This window comes from Carassius carassius, chromosome 42 (genome assembly GCF_963082965.1).
Source record: "Carassius carassius chromosome 42, fCarCar2.1, whole genome shotgun sequence".
NCBI lineage: Eukaryota > Metazoa > Chordata > Actinopteri > Cypriniformes > Cyprinidae > Carassius > Carassius carassius.
In genome coordinates, this window is record NC_081796.1 from 340,393 (window position 1) to 357,500 (window position 17,108).

Consider the following 17,108-nt stretch of genomic DNA (forward strand, 5'->3'; position numbering starts at 1 on the left):
CATCAGTCTGTGATTCAGCACCATGTCCAGTCTAACATTTTGTACTACAATCCCTCCAGGACACTGATCAAAGATTTATGATCAAATAAATGCATCCTTGTTGAGCAGAAGAGACTTCTTGGAAAAAACATTGTACCAACCCACACTTTTATAGATCGATTCACATTAGTATTGTTTATATTAGACACTGTGTTTCCTGTTGTATGACACCAGTGAAGTAATCACAGTTATCTACATATGGTGTGTCTACATATGGCCTCCATACAATCACACGTGAGTCCAGCGGTTGAAGAACTTCACTGTTACATGAAAAATCAACTGTTCAAATCCACAACAGAATCAGATGTTTGATGATCAATGAGATTGCTGTCCTAAAAATGACATAACGAATTAAGATGAATACTCAAATTGTTTGGACCTGAAATGACTTTTTGGCTGAAATTATATTTTAAACTATCGCCTGAATGTCAGTTTACACAAGTAATTTGAAAGAGAGCAAGCACTTCATTTCACTTTGCATGAAACAAAGTGTTCACAGAATGTTTTAGTAAGATAATAATTCCCTTCAGCCATGCATTGGTATTTTTGCTATCGTTGTGTGTTCTGTGTCTACAGTCATGCTCTTTTTGCATCCAGGGGTGTGTTTCCCCAAAGCTAACGTTAGCCAGCTCTCAATCCATCCTTACCATCATAGTTCAGTGATTCAGTGTTTCCTGAAATCATAGTTCCAACAAACTCTCACAGACAGCATGGCAAATGTATGTGTTTGGAGTGGGTTAGGGTTAGGAGTGATAAGGAATCCCACAAAATAAAGCATAAGGAAGAAAAGACATAGCAAAGCAGTCTTCAGATGCAAAGTTCAGTATTACATTACAGCAATAATCTGAACTGATTAATTAGCAGAAGTTATCTCTCCACCACTTCCTCAACGTCATTAACAACTATTCCAACCAACGTGGTTCTAGGGACTGATGTGTGACAAAGCTTCTACATTTGGGGCAGTCATGACTAGCTGGTTAGTTTGTCTAGTACTGTGGTGGTTTAGCAGTGAGTTACGCCGCTGTTGGGAAGCGCACTCTTGATGGTCTAATGCTTCAGTCTGACAGATTTAAGTCTCAATGGCCTTCATCTCTGACTCTGAGCTATTCTTAAGGTTTGATTTCTCAACATTAAATAAAGATGCATAACTTGACAAATGACAATTGTTTCATACTACATGTGATATAAAACATGCCACTTTCTCATTTACACTAAGACACTCTTTTTATCAGACAATGGAAAGAGTCTGATAGTAGTGTTTTATATTTTAAAGCTTTCATCACATGGTCACGGATTTATTTGTGCTGTAATTTAGCTGCAATCATGTTCACTTCTGTCAAAAATGTCCTTCTTAGCAAGGTATTAACATGCATACTGTTTCTAAATGATGCGTTCTGAATCAGAATTGGTCTGAAAGGAGATGACTTGATGGAGATGTGTAGTTCTCAATCTGAAGCTGAGATGGGGTGCTCAGAAGTGTGTAAGTCTTCTCTTGAACACATAAAGTTAGTAACACCTCATCCCAACACATTTGATTGTCGCAATGTCAAAATTAGACACACAAAACCCAATGAGATTTGACATCAGTGATTTCAGACCTGTGTGATTAAATGATTAATTCATCAAACAGAGTTATAGCACGACATCTGAAGATTGCTACTAGTTTGTGGAATTGGAAATGTAAGTACGCAAGAATCACACTTTACATACAAATAACATTATGTAAGAAAAGCACATTTTCATGCTAATAAAATGCACTGGAACAGCTCAGAGTTCATCTCTCATTCAGGGTATGACATTTAACAATTAATAGATGACAATTAACCCATAAAGGTCAATCAGTTTATCCAACAATGAAAGACATGAGTTGGAGGTCCAGCAATAACCATGCATTTCATTTCACATAAGAAAATATGCCTGCAGGATCTGTTTCTGTTCCCTCGTGTATTTTTCTCGTGTCATGTGATCACGTCTCCTAGGACTGGCTTGTTTGTGCAGATCCCTGGTGATCACCGGAGCATTGAGCACACACTTCTGTGTGAGACAGCCTTGTCTTCTGCTCTCGTTCAGCAGCGTATCAGTCCGAGCTGTTAGATCACGCATGCACACCAGACACAATCAGATCCTGTCCGGAAACATCCGTTTTGTCTGGTTACAAAACAACTAGTCAGCAAAATTGCCTAATACCCAAAGACTTGACTGTTAGCCCAAACGGTATCAACAAGAGCTGACTGTGTGAAGCCAGAGAAGAGCAGAAGCAGGAGACGGAGTGATGACGGTAAAAGCCAGGAGCAGAGTATATTGAATAGTCTTAGTTGTGTATTTTTCAATGCTCAGACTTCATCTGACGAACACAAATCTAACCAGTAGTGCTTCACAACAACATCCCATAAACCCATCACCATTCCCTCTCATTTCTTATTCATGAAGACACAGCCCTCGAAACCACACAGTCATAAGACTAAACAATGGAAAAATAGTATTAAAACAGTAATATAAATAAACAAATCAATGAAATGAGTGTATAAATGATTATAATGATTATTAGAAATGATTAAATGGTATACTAAAACGACTGTGAATAAACAAATATAAAAGAAGAGTAAAACAGCACAAAGGTGTTGGTCTGGATCCTCAGGTCCTTCTGGACATTGTAACGTGGAGTTGGAGAGAAGCTAATCCACGAGACTATTAGCATAGCTCCAGCATGAAATAAAGTAGCAAGGCAGGAGACGAAGTGGAGGGATTTCCACACTGCACGTACGTACGTGACCTATAGCTTTCACCAGCGTCCACATTACTCGAGTCAAGGAAGTCGAGCGGGGGTTAAAGGTGATACTCAGTGACAAAAACAAAAAGGAGGCACCACCGTGTGGCGTCAACTGGTAATGCTCCGCTACACTCTGGCTGTTACATATTCCCCCCTGGTAATAACAAGGCTGTCCTCAGCCGTACACAAATGAAGAAGTAGCCAAGCTACGCTTAACACCTCATTATACATGAACTTGATGAAAAGTTAGCCGTTACACACAGAGAAGGACACAATGACTAGCCTACAGATATACATATCAATGAACAGAGTGTACAATTAAAACAGAGAAATACCTAGTAAACATATCAGGTGAATGAGTACAGTGCAATATCCCAATTTTATGGTTTTTAGCAAAATCAAAAAAAAAAAATTTTAATGGTGGCCTATAAAAGCCTGAACCACACAGCAAAAATGAGGAGATAAAGACTTCAGAAACACTGCAAGGAAATTTGAACTTTAGCAAAACCTATACCACCAAAGTAGGATACACAATGTAAACACAAGGTATGCAAAAAAAATAGTACCATAACTCTGAACTGTGAAAGGTGCATTGCATTTCAATCTTTAACACATGCGTTGCATAACAAACCCTTGCTTATTACAGGTCAAGTCTGTCAGTATGGTAAGCGTTTGTCCATCTGCTGGCTGACCAACCAGACGTGATTCTGGGGTGACGTCTCGGTCTGAGGTCATAACGGTCAGTGCTACCAGGGTTTGAGTCAGACACACTCATAGCTGAACGGTCCACAGAGTCAAAGTCCATGACTGGCGCTGGACCAGAGTCAGTGTTACCATACGAGTCAAAACACATGTCTGCAGCAGGGAGGTGAGCCTGGCTGTCAATCTGGGTGATGGGCTCATCGTCATCCTGAGCCCAAGTTTCAGTTTGCTCTTCAGCCGCAGTACGCCTGCCGGGGGAAACAGAGTCCCAAGTGTGGAAAGGTTGCAAGTTAACTACATGAAAGACCCCAGCATCCACACCGGTGTCCAGCTTAGTCAGTCTGTAGTTGACCTCTCCCAGTTTTTGACTAACACGGAGTGGGCCTGTGAACAGCGGTGCCAGTTTAGCAGTAAAGTTGGACTGTGAGTCAGATCTGGGATGTGTCTTAACCCTAACAAGGTCACCAACAGCATATGAGGCCTGACGGCGTCTCAAGTCATAATAGTGTTTTTGTCTTTTGTGACTGTGGTCAAGAGCCGCTCTTGCGTGGTCATGAGCTTCCTGTAGAGAGGCTCTGAGCGTCTCTGGGTACGGCACACCAGGATCATCCACACCGTCACTGGATGGGTTTGTTATGAGGTCAAGTGGGGTGTCCAGCTCCCGACCATAAAGCATCATGGAGGGGCTGAGGCTTGTGCTGTCATGCGGGGCTGTACGCAGAGCAAAGCAGATTTGTGACAGGTATTTATCCCATGTAGTGTGTTTGTCCCCAACATAGGCACGTATGGCAGTTTTGAGAGTCCTGTTAACGCGTTCAGTCGCATTTGTTTGAGGGTGGTAGGCAGTGGTGAGCCTGTGTACAGATCCCAGAGTGGAAACAACATGTTCAAACAACTCACTGACAAAGGGTGAACCTCTGTCGGAGATCAGGTAGGTTGGGGCACCATGTCTTGCAAACACCTCACTGACAAATTTTCCTGCTGCCACCTGCGCTGTTGCTTCCTTAACTGCACACACTTCAATCCACTTAGAGAAATAGTCAACAAAAACCAGCAAGTGGGAGTTACCAGATGCCGTCCGGGGCAATGGTCCAACGAAATCCACGCCTGTGTACTGCCAGGGCTTTTGGGGAGAGATGGGAACCATGAGACCAGCCGGTCTTTTCTGACTTGGTTTAGTGAGCTGACACACTGAGCAGGACATGACATATCGCTTGACATCTGCTGCTATCTTGGGCCAAAAAAATCTTAATCGCAGCCTTGCTAATGTCTTTGAAAAACCGAGATGACCTGCAGTAGGGTGGTCATGATAATAGGACAGCAAAGTGCCACGGATTGATGTAGGCGCGTAAAGCTTCAGTTCTTTCAGAGGATGCAAACCACATCTGGCTTTCGGGTCAGAGTAGAAAAGCAGACTATCATGAACAACAAACTGGGGGGCTGTTTATGTCTGAGCCAGTGTGCGGATTCACCTCTAGATTTCTGAGAAGCTGGCCAATGTCTGGGTCATCATTCTGTAGCTGTTTCAAATGCGAGCGATCTGCCAAGAGCACTGGGGGTAGAGCGCGGAGGTCCAAACTGCCGATAACAGCGTAGTCGGGCAACAGGTCTATGGGAGCGTCGTCAGTCAGGGGCAGGGGGTTGCGTGATAGCGCATCTGGCACAGTGTTGCGAGTGCAGGGCTTGTGCACTATTGAGAAATCAAAGTCTTGGAGTCGCAGTGACCAGCGAGCCAGCCGGCCCGAGGGGTTTGGGCGTGACATGAGCCACCTGAGGCTGTTGTGGTCGGTGAAAATGGTTACATGGAGGCCTTCCACGTAAGGTCTAAAATGTTCAAGAGCCCAAATCACAGCCAAACACTCTTTTTCTGGGGTGGAGTATGGCCTTTCTGCTTTGTGCAGAGAGCGACTTGCATAAGCCACAGCGACCTCTCGACCGTCTGAGTCTTTCTGCATCAGAGCAGCTCCAAGCCCAAGGTCACAAGCGTCAGTGTGAATGAAAAAAGATCTTGTGAAGTCGGGGAATCTCAGGACGGGTGCAGATGTGATGAACTTTTTCAAAGTTTCCATGGATTCTTGACATTTGTCATCCCAGCGGAAGACAGCATCTTTCCTCGTGAGTACATGGAGGGGCTCTGCATGGCGAGCGTAGTTCGGGACAAACCGCCGGTAGTATCCGGTCAGTCCGAGGAACTGTCTGACATTTTTCACGGTGGATGGGGCCTGGAACTTTGTCACAGCTTGTATTTTGTCCTCATCAGGTTTTATGCCAGAGGGTGTGATGCGGTAGCCGAGGAATGTGAGTTCACTCAGACAGAACTGACATTTCTTTAGCTTCAATGAGAGACCAGCGGTTTTGAGTCTTTCAAGTACCTCTTTCAGGTCCTTCAGGTGCTGCTCGAAGGTGGGGGAAGCAACGACAATATCATCAAGATACACCGCACATGTTTTGTAAATGAGACCAGCCAGTACAGTGTTCATTAGCCTCTGAAACGTAGCTGGGGCATTGCAGAGACCAAAAGGGAGTACACGAAATTGAAAGAGACCACAGTGTGAAATAAAGGCTGTCTTTGATCGTGACTCTTCTGCAACTGCCACCTGCCAGTATCCTCGTGCTAAGTCCAGTGTTGTGATGAACTGCCCCCTCGCCAGAAAGTCAAGTGAGTCGTCAATACGTGGTAAAGGGTATGAGTCTTTTTGTGTGACTTGGTTGACGCCTCTATAGTCCACACAGAATCTTGGGTCAGAGCCAGGCCTGTTAACAATAACGACAGGTGCGGCCCACGGGCCAGTGGAAGGCTCAATAATGTTGTCTTGTAACATCTGCTCAACCTGTTCTTCAATTATTCTTTTCTTTGTTGGAGAGGTGCGATAAGGAGGGAGGTTTATGGGCTTTGCGTCCCCAGTGTCAATTTGGTGTTCAGCCATTGAAGTGCGCCCCAGATGATCATCAAACATGTCGACGAACTGGGTGAGGATATTGAGCATCGCTGCTTTCTGTCCATCCTCAAGGCTCGCCTCAGCGACTTTGGACCCGAGACTGGTTTGCAAGGCGTCCAGTGACATGATGGCTCCCCCTGCAGCGAATGATTCATCGATACAGTCCTCATCTTCGTCCACCACAGGGCAAGGGATGTCCTCCATTAAGACGGTTCTGGATGGGACGTGGATGGTCAGGGAGGCTCGAATCATGAAATCCATGCCTAGGATGAAAGGGGATGACAGATTAGGGATTATGGCAAAACGTTGGTAGAAGCGTTTCCCCATGAAGCCAATAGATAGCCAAGTCACACCGTCAGGTGTACATGAATCATTATTGGCAAGTCTCACTGTTGGACCTATCCATTGATGCGTTGTCCTTGGATAAGAGTCATTAACACAGATGAGATCTGCGCGCACCGCAGATAGTGAAGCGCCTGTGTCTAAGGTTGCATCCACAGGCACAGCATTAAAGTTCACTTTAGTTCTCAGTGGTGTATTCCAGGGAGCCTTGGAGTCAGTGTCCTCAACGTGACATAGGACGTGTTGTTCTTGTGGGATTGAGGCAAGTGGATGAGGCTCAGTCAACGTCTGGAGGGAGGATTGCCTCTGCGAAATGTCCTCCCTCCTCTGAAGTTTCCCGACTGCCTGTATGGAGGTGGTGTGTCAAAAGACAAGCTGTCTGTCTCGACGCGCTGCACACCAACATCTGTAGACACAGGTGCTGGGGTTGAGGAATTCAGTAAGTGGTGACCCAGGAAGTGGTGACACCTGAGATGCAGTGTTGCAGGTTGGGCAGGTGCGAGACATGAACCCAGGGCGGGAGCATTTATAGCAATGGGGTCACTATTCTGGTTTCTCCTCATCTGTGGGGGAGGAGACTGGTGTCCACTTGGCCCCAGGACCGCATGGAGTTCATGTGCACGCAGTAACAAGTTCATCACTGAGGGGATAGGGGCTCCATACAGTGCAACTCTATATTTTTCCAAAGAGTGTTTACTTATCAGTTCAATCTGCTCTTGTTCAGGTGGTGGGCTCCTTAATTTATTAAACTCCCCCAGCATGTGAGCTACGAATGTTGGGAGGGGCTCATGCAGTGCTTGGACACGGTCGAGAATGCCTCTCAGGACACGTTCTTGGCGGTCAGATGGCAGAAAAACAGTTTTAAACAGCTGGCAGAATTTGGCCCATGTGGTGACATGTGAACTGAGAGCTTTAAACCATTTACCTGGCTCTTTTGCAAGGAAACGTGGCAGCTCGTATAGTATCTGCATGTCTGTCAAATTTAGTGAAGCTCTGTAGGTGTTGACAGCCTGCAACCAGTCTTCAGGGGGCACTTTACCATCACCAGCAAACACAAGGGGCTCTAGCTTTGCATGATGTAATGCAGCAGCGATCACTCTAGATGTGTTGCTCAGCTCGACTGACGGGGGCTGCAGAAAATAGCCTGAGTGATTACCTTGAGCACCAGAATCTGATGTGGGGCCCGATTTGGTAACAGCAGGTGTGAATGGGGTTGAAGTGGCCATGGGGGTTGGTTTCAGTTGCTGAGTACCAGGACTGGCAGAGTGGATTTCATCCCACCGTTTAAGTAAGCCTCGCTGTAGTTCCAGCGAGTCGTTCAGACACTCACGTAGCTTTTCAACCTCCGACTGCAGATCCTGAACTTGGTTTTCGAGGTCCGCAGTAGTGCGTTGGGGGACAGTGTACCCAGTCAAACATATAAGGTCCATGTCTGGGTCAAAGTCAGAATCACCAGCTTGTGTTTTTGGGCGAGTTGCCATTATCTGCACTTATAAAGTCAAATACCCACAATGAAATCAACTTTAACGCTGTCAAGGATCAAGAGTAATATAACTGCCCGACCTTAGGCTTAATAACAAAAGCTCTACTAGAATACACTTAGCACTGCATATGAACAACACGTGCACCAAACATATTAAATACCAAAAAGGTTGGCAATATGAGAAAATCACTGAAAATGTGATACTACAGTAGCACAATTGGCAACTCAAAACTTCAAATACATTTAACTCAATTTTTTTTTTTTTTTTTTTTTGATAGTCACGGTTCTCCGAAATACTCACAGAGTCCAACTCACAGAGTCCAACTCACAGAGTCCAACTCCCCGAGAGAAAATTATGTTCGCGAGTGTTTATCAGGCCGTCAGCAGACACATATCCAATGCACTCGGCAGGCAGGGAGGCAACGTGAAGTTCACACAGTTATCAGTTCTCACGGCTGTAATCACGGTAGCTTTAGCTCTAGCAGAAGGGGACACGTGCATCGAAGAGGATGGCGAAATACACACTCACGCGGACACCCACGGTGGAGAAAAGTTCAAAGCAGTCCGGTCCGGTCTAGTCCTTCTTCGCGTGCCCACGCGAGGTCCAGGTAATAATGTTCGGGCGCCAGTTGTAACGTGGAGTTGGAGGGAAGCTAATCCACGAGACTATTAGCATAGCTCCAGCATGAAATAAAGTAGCAAGGCAGGAGACGAAGTGGAGGGATTTCCACACTGCATATTTATTTCTCAGATACAGACCATACAAGCCAGGTCTCACGGCATATAAACTATTACATTCACCAGAAATAATAACCGGACAGAAATGTACGTGACCTATAGCTTTCACCAGCGTCCACATTACTCGAGTCAAGGAAGTCGAGCGGGGGTTAAAGGTGATACTCAGTGACAAAAACAAAAAGGAGGCACCACCGTGTGGCGTCAACTGGTAATGCTCCGCTACACTCTGGCTGTTACAACATCAGTCAGCTGTTACTGTCTCAGTGAGGACTCTTCCCATCATTCCCATCACACTTCTCTTTCTGTTTCAGGAAACACTTGTCATTTCTTTCCTCTGTTTTTGTGTCATTCCTCTATCGCTCTCTGACCGAACAATCTGGCCAATCACGGAGCCAGCAGGGAGAACACTTCAGCTCAGTTCAGCCAGTCGAGACAGACAGACTGATTTTATATTTCATATTTATTGGCATCATATTTTCCACAATACATATGGTGTCAAAGCAGCTTCACAGACAGAGTTTGTTTTTAATGTTACGGTGATGAAGCCAGAAGTTCCTGTCAATCAATTAATGTCCTAATGACAATAATATACAGCTTTAAGATCAGGTTAACAGTTAAAGTCATGTGTTTAAACAGAACCCTTGAATGTGTTATTACAGCTTGTGATTGCAATAATGTATATCATCTAGAGAAAATATAAACATGATATAAAGGGTTCTTTTTTTGAAGTTTCTGTTTGATTTTCTCAAAAAAGTTTTTTCTCACAATTGCGGTTGAACAACTTCCTTCCAACAGATGGCACTAATGTTCAATTTCCTGTCATGTCTGCTGTACCTAGACACAACATTAGATGCATCTGTGATGGCTGATCTTTAAAATACAAATGTTCTGTGCAGAACTCAGATGGGTTGGATATCAATGAAGCGTGCTGCATACAGAGCTAGAGCATCCACGCTTCGTGTTCACACCACACACACCATGAGCATCCTCTCCATTCTGGCTGAACAAATACTCAGTTCATGGATCTTTGTTGCCATTATTCAATTTTCCAGCAATTTGATATCTTGTAAAAATGTCACCTGTTGAGTTATCAGATCTGACCGGGTGGATGATTAATATCTATATGCATGGTGTTAAAGGAATAGTCCACCCACAAATTAAAGATTTGAATTATTATGTAGCTTTTGAAATGTTTCTCCAAATACTAAATAATTTTCAAGGTAACTTTGCTGTACTGTTATTGTTAGTTGTTCATTCATATAACCACACTTTTTCAATGTGTGATAGATGTGTGCCTTCAGATGCATCACGTGTATAATAATGCAGAATGTGTGTTTACAGATGAATTGTTATGGTATTTGCTGCTGCAGCACATATTGATGAATGAGGAATCAACAGAAGAATATGGTGTTGATGCTGTTAAAAACAGAACATAATCAGCAATGCCATACCTATATAACTAGTGTTTTTCCCGAGTCAGTCTTCAAATCAAAGTCAAGTCTCGAGTCAGATGTTATGTTTCTTACAGACAACACAAGTCACAAAAAACACCCTGCAGCTTGACTTGGTCTTATGTTCAAGTTGTGTTCTTTTGTGACTTGTGTGCGACTCAAGTTTCCATCTCTGCTGTTAGGTCACACAGTTTCACTGATGATCCTTTATAAACCCCAAACCCAGGATAGAGCGTCTGAGTGAATGTGGTCTGGACTGTGTGGATGAGGCTCATTGTGTCAGAGACGCTGTAGAAGGACAGAGTTCCTGCGCTGTGATCCACAAACACTCCTATTCTACTGATGATGGGCTTCACAGAGAGATCAGTCTCTATGTTATTGTGTATGAATGAGTAACTGTCAGGAGAGCAGATCAAACTCCAGGACTGATCATTAGATCCAAACCCACACTCATTACCCCGTCCCTTCCTGCCGATGCTCTTATATGACACTGATATACACACACATCCACTCCACTCAATCTCCCAGTAACAGCGTCCACACACACTCTCTCTACACAACACCTGATCCCACTGATCAAATCGGTCTGGATGATCAGGGACAGAGAGAGAGCAGAGGATCTGTAGACACTGTGACCTACAGCACATCGAGGATGAGGAACACTTTCTGCTCTTCTGCTCTAAATACACCAGTATAAGAGAAACCTTTCTGCCCAGGTTTGAAATCTTAATTCCATCATTCTCTGAACTGAGCGACACTGACAAAATGTTCTTCTTACTGGGAGAAGATGATAGTACAGCTGCACTAGCGGCTAAATATGTGTTAGCTATTCACAACGCCAGAGTCAGCTAATTCTCTAGAGAGACCGACTGGATTTATCTATTTATTTATATTTACTATGCTACATATGACATGATCTGTACATATATGTTTTGTTTGTTTGTTTTATTACTTATATATAATATGTTGATGCTTTGGCAACATTGTGTTTCACATCCATGCTAATAAAGCTCATTTGAATTTGAATTTGAATTTTGACAGAGAGAGAGAGAGAGAGACAGAGAGAGAGAGAGAGAGAGACAGAGAGAGTGAGAGAGAGAGAGAGAGAGAGAGAGAAGGCGAGAGAGAGAGAGAGCGAGAGAGAGAGAGAGAGAGACTCTAACGGGAAATATGTCAATGAGAGACTTCTGCTACCAAACATGAGAGCCAAGAAAATCTGGTGCCCAAACACAAGAAGTGCTTTTCAGATCCTGTCTGAGAGTAAACATGAAAACTACAAGCACATCGTAATCCACACAGGGACGAATGATTTAAGGGCCATGAAGGGCCGTGTGGCTCCTATGATGAGAGAGGTGGCGATCAGAGCCACACAACGCTTCCCAGAGGCTAGAGTAACTCTGTCCACACTGCTGCCACGCACCGATGTGCCTTTCCACGTCATCCACGGGAATAATGTGGAACTCTCCAGAAGCTGCGCACTCATTCCTAATGTTCATCTCGCCCATCACAAAGACATACAGCCTCATCATATGTATGACCACATACATCTCAATAAGCAAGGAGTGAAAGTCTTCGCCAGAGTGCTGAAAAGCACAGCCCTTGGAAACACAGCAAGAAACAACAGAAACTCCGATAACAGGCGAAGCCCTCGTCCTCCAGCAGAGCCCAGACGGACCACCGGACCTCCATCCCAACACAAGAGCTACACAACACAGAGAAGCCCTCGTCCTCCAGCAGAGCCCAGACGGACCACCGGACCTCCATCCCAACACAAGAGCTACGCAGCGGCCGCTCAACAACCACAGAACCCTGCAGCCGCTGAACTCAACCAGATCCGACATCTGCTGAACGTCATCTGCTCCAGGCTGAGGACATAACCTGCATAGCACACACACACACACCTATTCATGAAATCATTTAAAATCAGTTGTTGGAATATACAAGGTCTGCACTCTTCTACTTTTGGTAATAAGACTGCAGACCAAGACTTACTCAGCAGTGTAACAGACATGGACATCTGTATCTTTCATGAGACGTGGTGTCGTAGTAATGAGACCTTACATTGTCCAATAGGATACAAGGAAATTATGGTTCCTTCATCAAAAAATTCTAAAATTAAATGTGGCCGAGACTCAGGTGGAATACTCATATGGCACAAAGACGATTTAAAGCATTCGATTAAAGTTGCTAAAAGTGGAAAATCATCCATTTGGCTTGAAGTGAAATCCGTCATATATCAGTCTAATCTTTATCTCTGTGCAATCTATATTCCACCTCATGACTCTCCCTATTACGAAGAGCAAAGCTTCCCAACATTACAGACTGACATCTTACACTTTCAGTCCAGAGGAAACATCCTCATCTGCGGAGACTTAAACGCCAGAACAGGGCGAGAAATTGATTATGTAAATATTGTAGATAATGACCACATCCCCAATGGCACCACGTTTCATCCCTCATCTAATATCACACCGAGAAACAGCTATGATACTTCAGTGAACATTAGTGGAAAACAAATGTTGAAACTCTGTAAAGGTTTAGGATTATACATCATGAACGGCAGAACTCGTGGAGATACATTAGGTAGATTCACTTACTGCTCCAGATTAGGAGCCAGTGTGGTTGATTATTCAATAACAGATATTGATCAAAGTTTTATCAATGCCTTCACAGTCAGACCTCAGCTCCCGATGTCCGATCACTGCCAAACTGTGCTTTATCTGAAAGCCCCATGTCAAATAACCAAAACTGCTCCACCTGAAGCTGAAAAACTGTTTCCTCTGAAACAGAAACTCAAGTGGAATCAATCCAACTCAGAACAATTCAAAGAAAATATGAACAATCCGACTATATTAAAAATGCTAGATGACTTTATGTCCACTGATTTCACTTTAGATATTAATGGAATAAATTTAGCAACAAAAAACTTAAATAACATATTCGTAACATTGATAACTCTATCTAATATTAAACAGCAAACCAAACATAGAACCAATGGACAGAGAAAGAGAAAGGATGTCTGGTTTGATGATGAATGTGCCGGTCTCAGAAAAGAACTCAGGAGACTTTCCAATAAAAAGCACAAAGATCCGTCCAGCCAGACATTACGGCTTTCTTACTCAGACTGTCTGCAAAAGTACAAAACACTGCTGTGGAAAAAAAGAGAAAAATATTTTCAAACTAAAATTGAAGAAATTGACGATTCAATAGATCAAAACACTTTCTGGAACCTATATAAAAAACTCCAAAAATCCAAATTAGAGATTTCACTCCAGAATGGCACAATTTGGAAATCTTACTTTGAAAATCTGTATCAAAAAATTGAACCGACCGACCTCAACCAACCTCAGAGTAAAATAAAGAAAACACTAGAAGACATGGAAAAAACTATTAAGAATTATCAAAATCCATTAGATGAATCAATAACAATATCTGAAATATTAGAACATATTAAAAATCTTAAATTAAAGAAAGCATGTGGACAAGATCACATTAATAATGAAATGCTTAAACTCAGCAGTCCCAGCATGATTCAAACAATAGGCAAATGATTTAATCTGGTGTTCTGGTCCGGACACTTCCCTGAGATCTGGTCTGAGGGACTCATCACCCCCATATTTAAGAGCGGCGATCGATTCGACCCCAATAACTACCGCGGGATAAGTGTGGGCAGTGTGTTGGGGAAACTGTTCTGCAGTATCATACACACACGCATCGTCTCACACATCTCAGCACACAACATCTTAAATAAAGCACAGATTGGCTTTTTACCAAAACATCGCACATCCGACCACATCTACTCTCTCCACACTCTAATCAACAAGAACATCAACCACAAACAAAGGAAAATATTTGCATGTTTTGTAGACTTTAAAAAAGCATTTGATTCAATTTGGCATGATGGTCTACTGTACAAAATCCTACAAATTGGCATTGGCGGAAAAACATTTGACATTATTAAATCTCTGTACACCAACAGCAAAAGTGCGGTGAAGATGGGTAACCGCAGAACCGCGTTCTTCCAGCAGGGCCGTGGAGTGAGGCAGGGCTGCAGTCTGAGCCCAACTCTATTCAACATCTACATCAATGACCTGGCGTCAGCGCTGGAGAGCTCTACTGCGCCCGGCCTCACTCTACAGGGGTCAGAGGTCAGATGTCTGCTGTATGCGGATGACCTGGTCCTGCTGTCCCGCACACCTGAGGGCCTTCAGCAGAGCCTGTCCCTGCTGGAACAATACTGTCACGACTGGGCCCTGACCGTCAATCTGGACAAAACCAGAGTCATGGTGTTCCAGAAGAAAGCCAGATCTCAGGGACACAAACAGCAGTTCCTGTATAAAGGCCAGGTCCTGCAGCACAGCTCTAGCTACAGCTATCTGGGCATCGACATCAGCGCTTCGGGACGCTTCGGTCTGGCTGTCAAAACACTCGCTGAAAAGGCTCGGAGGGCTTTCTATGCTATAAAGTCACGATGTGGACACTTAAAATTACCCATTAAGACCTGGATAAAATTATATAATTCAATAATAAAACCAATTCTTTTATATGGATGTGAAATTTGGGGACCAGTACTAAATTTTAAAAATTGGGATAAAACATCAGTAGAAAAATTACAATTGGAAATTGGCAAAAATATTCTGGGGGTTGACAGAAAGACGTCCACTGCGGCCTGCAGGGCTGAGCTGGGCCTGTACCCGCTGAACATGTAGATCCAGAAGAGATGTGTTCAGTTCTGGCATCACCTCCATCAGTCTGACCCAGAGTCAGTGCAATATAAAGCCCTCCTCGCCAATGAAAGCTCAGCAGAACCTCATCCTCTGAACTCACTCGCTCTTCAACTCGTCCATCAACCCCAAACCTTTTATTAACCATATCCACAAACATCTAAAAGTCACTCATGATCAAGCACTAAAAGCACATTTTGCCCTCCAGAATAAACTGCAATGTTACTCGGCCCTCAATAGAACCACTAAATTGGCCAGTTATCTATTTATTAAACATTTTAAAGAAAGACAAATCCTCTCCAAATACAGATTAAGTGAGCATGATCTAGAGATAGAGAGAGGAAGACAGAGAGAGAGCAGAGGATCTGTAGACACTGTGACCTACAGCACATCGAGGATGAGGAACACTTTCTGCTCTTCTGCTCTAAATACACCAGTATAAGAGAAACCTTTCTGCCCAGGTTTGAAATCTTAATTCCATCATTCTCTGAACTGAGCGACACTGACAAAATGTTCTTCTTACTGGGAGAAGATGATAGTACAGCTGCACTAGCGGCTAAATATGTGTTAGCTATTCACAACGCCAGAGTCAGCTAATTCTCTAGAGAGACCGACTGGATTTATCTATTTATTTATATTTACTATGCTACATATGACATGATCTGTACATATATGTTTTGTTTGTTTGTTTTATTATTTATATATAATATGTTGATGCTTTGGCAACATTGTGTTTCACAGTCATGCTAATAAAGCTCATTTGAATTGAATTGAATTGAATTGAATTGAGAGAGTGAGAGAGAGAGAGAGAGTGAGAGAGAGAGAGAGAGAGAGAGAGAGAGGGAGAGGGAGAGAGAGAGAGAGAGAGAGAGAGGAGAGAAGGCGAGAGAGAGAGAGAGAGAGAGTGAGAGAGAGAGAGAGAGAGAGAGAGAGAGAGAGAAGGCGAGAGAGAGAGAGAGAGAGAGACAGAGAGAGTGAGAGAGAGAGAGAGAGAGAGAGAGAGAGAGAGAGAGAGAAGGCGAGAGAGAGGAGAGAGCGAGAGAGAGAGAGAGAGAGAGAGCGAGAGAGAGTGAGAGAGAGAGTGAGGAGAGAGAGAGAGAGAGAGAGAGAGGGAGAGAGAGGGAGAGAAGAGAGAGAGAGAGAGAGAGAGAGAGAAGGCGAGAGAGAGAGAGAGAGAGAGAGAGAGAGAGAGGAGAGAGGAGAGAGAAGGCGAGAGAGAGAGAGAGAGAGAGAGTGAGAGAGAGAGAGAGAGAGAGAGAGACAGAGCGATGTGAGAGAGAGAGAGAGTGAGAGAGAGAGAAGCGAGAGAGGGAGAGAGGAGAGAGAGAGAGAGTGAGGAGAGAGTTAGAGAGAGAGTAGCAGATGAGAGAGAGAGAGAGAGAGAGAGAGAGAGAGAGCGTAACCGTCTAAAGCTCTTCACCTTCACTTTCTCTTATCAGAAACTGTGACGTGGTTACTGGTCTTGTGTTTGAGAGACGTGTGCAAAACCTCTGTTTCATCAGAATCTGGAGAGATATTTTGTACAAAACAGCTTGTTTGGTTACTTGATATTGAAAACTGATGTTTCTTAAAAACAATTTTTTTAACTTTGTTATTTTTGGACTTTGTTATTCTTCTCGTTCTTTCACTACATCAGCGAATGAAGCGGAAGTCTCACACATTCACAGAAAACGATTTACTTCCTCGTTGAAAAAAAAAGGGTGGAATCCTTTTCATTAACCCTGAATGAGATGAAGAGTTGAGTCGAGCTCACTGCGCTGTTAGTGTCGTGTGAGCGCCCCCTGGTGGACACAGAAGCACGTGTTCCGCGGTCACTGATGCAGGAAGCAGGATTGGACAGCAGGGGGCGCGCGGAAACATCTGGATCAATGACCTACAGACTCATGAACGAATGATACTACTAATGCAGAACTTTACTTC